This window comes from Leptonychotes weddellii, unplaced genomic scaffold (assembly GCF_054177405.1).
Source record: "Leptonychotes weddellii isolate Sample4059 unplaced genomic scaffold, ASM5417740v2 HiC_scaffold_1997, whole genome shotgun sequence".
Classification (NCBI taxonomy): Eukaryota; Metazoa; Chordata; class Mammalia; order Carnivora; family Phocidae; genus Leptonychotes; species Leptonychotes weddellii.
The window spans coordinates 7,974-12,160 of NW_027785900.1; the positions used below are offsets into that span (position 1 = coordinate 7,974).

The 4,187-nt window shown below is 50.4% G+C and overlaps 1 long non-coding RNA gene across 1 annotated transcript; it reads left to right on the forward strand.

Annotated features, from left to right (window-relative positions):
- The first annotated feature begins 312 nt into the window (after positions 1-312).
- Positions 313-3,757, forward strand: LOC115937276 (uncharacterized). The gene is made up of 3 exons (XR_014141966.1): positions 313-683; positions 949-1,019; positions 3,583-3,757. It is a non-coding gene; the product is annotated as an uncharacterized LOC115937276 (long non-coding RNA).
- The last annotated feature ends 430 nt before the right edge of the window (positions 3,758-4,187 follow it).

Below are 4,187 nucleotides of genomic sequence, written 5' to 3' on the forward strand. Positions count from 1 at the left end.
AGAGCACGCATTGGGCTCCCTGCTCTGCGGGAAGCCTGATTCTCCCTCTCCCACTCTCCCTGTTTGTGTTCCCTCTCTCACTGTGTCTCTCTCTGTCAAATAAATAAATAAAATCTTTAAAAAAAAAAAAGAATTTCATGATTATCTGGTTCATAAATCTTTTTCTCCTATACTTAAGACCTTCTCCGTTCATTGCAGGTTTACCCAACTCACTGGCCAGCTCGAGCTGTTTACCTGGGAACTGTATAATCCAGTACTTACAGCTGCAGGCCAAACACATTCCAGACTAACGTTCCGCCCCCTTCACGGCACCTACTCTTACCACCACCCCTCCCGCACCCCACACCTCCCTCCCCAAGCGCAGACACACTCAGAGCCTTTGGGCGCCTAGAGCACTGGAGTAGGCTTTCGAGGGGTGGGGTGGGGGGTGGGAGTGGTCCTGCAGAGGCCAGCAACAGCCAGATAATTTAAAAGCAACGCCCCAGGAGATGGGGTAACATTACCTCCGGGGTTCGTTTTAGCTCAAATCTCAATGGCTCCTTGTAGAGCACACGCACAAAAAAAGCACAAGAAAATGGGGAGGGGGAAGGTCATCGCCTCCTGACAAGCAAGGGAGACAAACACTGCGGCAAGAAGAAAATAGAGACCGAGTTGCAGGGAGACAGCAGAGAAGAATCCGAGAGGTAAACCGCAAGGAATTATGTTAAACACGTCTGCCACCCTCCCCTTGAGGACAAGTAGAGGCCCCACACCAGTCCCCATCCTTCCCTACCCGACAGCACGCACAGTCTCCACGGGCATTCCCTCTGTCTCCCCGTGCCCCCATCCCACCCCACCCCACCCCCGGGCCACAGCGCTCCGGGCTGTGGCCTGTGTCGCTTTCAGGCCTCTTTGGGTCCAGAATCCATCGCTGACCCCCACTTACCGTTTGCCCCGCTTTCCCTGCAGTGCGGGTTCGGGGCGGAGAGGACCGGCTCGGAGGGGGCAGCGGCAGTTCCCCAAGGGAAGGAGCTTCTCAGGTGAGAAGGGACTGGGCGGCCGCCGAGGCTGGGGACGTGGAAAGTCTCAGGCAGACAGGGGGGCGCGCGGGGGGGGCGGGGGGGGCGTCCCGGGAGCTGATTGGTGGCCGCGGCGCTGGGGCGGAGCCTGGCCCGAAGTCCCCGGACCGTAGAGGCCTCCCTTTGTATCAATTTCTGCAGGAAGATGCGGCCCCAAATCCGGCATGGGGACCCCAGCACCCGTCCAGGGAGCGCGGCAGGGCAGTTTGTTGAAAAATAAATCTAAGACAATTTATGAACAAGTGAGCAATTGATATACAATAATATATTTTTATATAAGATAATGCGCAATTATCTCTAAGGAAGAGTTAAATCTTCGGGTCCTAGATACATTTTTAATTAAAAGCGTCAAGTTGCATTAGAATGGAGCATACGGTTACATTCTTATAAGAAGAAAACAATCTTGCAAGGCTTATATACGGGGCAGGGCTAAGAGTGAAGGAGTTGGCTATTGATACTTATCTTCATAACCACTGAATTATTTTAAAATAGCACATGTATAGTTTTATAAGTTAAATAAAAAACAGGAAGGTGTTAAAAATATTACTAACTAACAAATAGGTGGCAGATATTGGGCACGAGAGAAAGAAAGGTGTGGCTATTATAAACCTAGACTATGAAGCCTCTGGCACATCGCCTCCTTACCATCCGGGGAGTGCATTCCCTTCCTATGGCTGCAATAACAAGTGTCCACAAATTTAGTGACTTGAAACAATACATTTATTATCATATACATCTGTAGCTCAGAAGCCCACTGGCTGAGATCAAGGTGTAGACAGGGCTGTGTTCCTTCTGGAGGCCCTCAGGGAGACTTCATTTCCTTGACTTTTTCAGCTCCTGGAGGCTGCCCAAATTCTTTGGCTTTTGGGTTCCATCTTCAAAGCCAGCCATCTCATTACCTGGACCTCTATGCCTGTCCTCATATTTCTCTTGCTTCTCTTTCACTTATCTCTGAGCGACTTTGACCTGTTAGCTCCCTTTCCGCCCTGGATCCCACAGGCCACCCTCAGTTCTGAATCCCACTTCCCTTTTTATGCTTATTTCTCTTTCTGTTCATCTTCTCTTCTGCATTGGTTCGTCTTTGTCCCCCCAGATAATTTCCTTCTTTTTTTTTTTTTTAAAGATTTTATTTATTTATTTGAGAGAGAGAGATTGAGAGAGAGCACATGAGAAGGGGGAGGGTCAGAGGGAGAAGCAGACTCCCCGCCGAGCAGGCAGCCCGATGCGGGACTCGATCCAGGGACTCCAGGATCATGACCTGAGCCGAAGGCAGCCGCCCAACCAACTGAGCCACCCAGGCGCCCGATAATTTCCTTCTTTACAGGTAGAAAGTGTAGTGGGTAGAGCACCTTATGAACAGAACACTTGGTTGTGCCCTTTTACTGCCACTTAAAACTCTGCTGTTTTTCAGGGCTGTGGAAACACACTCGATACCGTGTGAGACAGGGCGTTCTTAACTCTGACGGCTGTCAGTCCGAGTGCCCCGCCTCTCCGCGCGTTCCTGTCCAGACCCTCACCCAGGGACTGACTTTCCTTCCTAGGCCCAGAGCCAGTCCTCAAAGAGCATGTGGGTGACGTCAGAGGAGGAGGGGCGACGGGGCTGGGGTGCGGGGAGGCAGCTGTGGGAGGAGAGAAGCTGAGCAAAACAGCCAAGCCCCCGATTGGCAGTGAATTTGCTGGCTGAGGTCGGTGATGTCTGCCTGTGCTTGGGTGGAGGAGGTTTGCAGGCTGCAATGGCCCTGTCTCCTCCCAGATCCCCCCCCCCCGCCCCCTCCCCACACACATTAGGAGCCAAGCCTAGGGCCGTGATTTCGGCCTCCCAGATTCTGTACTGAACAGACTGGCCTCAGTGGGCATAGAAATGTCAAGGTCATGCTCCATCTCCACCTGGGCTAACCCTTTCTGCTGTCTGAATTCAGTATTCCTTTTTCGAGAAAGAAGGAGCTTGGAGGAGATGTTTTAGCTCCCAAACTCTATGATCAATTGCACAGCAAAATGGTGGGTTTTGTGAGTGTCAGGGGAGTGAGTGGGGGAGGGCAGGCATGTGTGCTCTTGACTCTCCCTTTCTGAGAGGAGGAGGAATATGGCAAGAGAGAAATACAGCTGCGTTGGCAGAGAGAATGAGAAAGAGAGCTCAATGCCAAGGCACCCCGGGTCCTTTAGGAACACTCAGTCTGCCTCCACAGAAGACCCCAGACACCCCACTCAGCTGCACAAACGTGCCCAGACATTGGCTCTGTCTTTCATCCTAGGAGGACTTTCTAGTCAGAAACTACCCTTCTGTGTCTGGGGAGCCAGTTGCTCATTTCTAGAAACCTCTGAGAGCTGAACCCCATGTCTGCCCTCCACTCTGGTGGGGCAGTTCTGAGGGAGGCTAGGTTTCTGCAGGGAGGCAAGGAGAGGACAGGTGGCTTGCAGATTTCCAGGGAAAAGGGGTTGTACCAGTGAACAGAAAGGCTGACCCTCTCCTGAGTCAGAAAATTCTTCTTGCCTTTGAACTGATCCTCCTGTCCTTTTTCCCCAGATCTTGAGCCTGTTGGCCTTCAGACTGGAATTCCACCATCAGCTCTCCTGTCTGCAGCTGGCTGATTGCAGAGTCTGAGACTCGCTGGCCTCCCAGATCCCCTGAGCCAACTCTTTGTAATAAATCAATGTCCTCTATCCCTATCTGTACAGATACACCTATCTGTAGCCCCTCACTGGTGCTTTTCTTTATTTACCAGGCAGGCCTCCGTCCTGGTGTGTTTTCCTAAGCTTTTTTCCTCCCCACCACCCCTAAAAGCTCTATGTTGCATAACATAGGGACTTCTACGGTGGGAGGGGGACATTTAAGTACACTTAATGTAACTCTTCACTATAGTCTGGGATAAAAGCCTTGAGGAAAATAAATCAGCTACCAGAGAACCTTTACGGTTGATTCCATCCCTCCCCATTTTCTCCCTCATGTCCTTATGTGTCCCTCTCTGTGGGCTTTAAAAGGGACTAAAATCAGTTTTTTAAGTGGAATTATTACAAACACGAGTGCAAAGAAGAACATGTTTAAAGCTTATGCTTGGAACATTTTGTGTTTAGAAATGAATAGTTGAGAAATAAATATAATCAAAATAGGAAATAAATATAATAAATAAA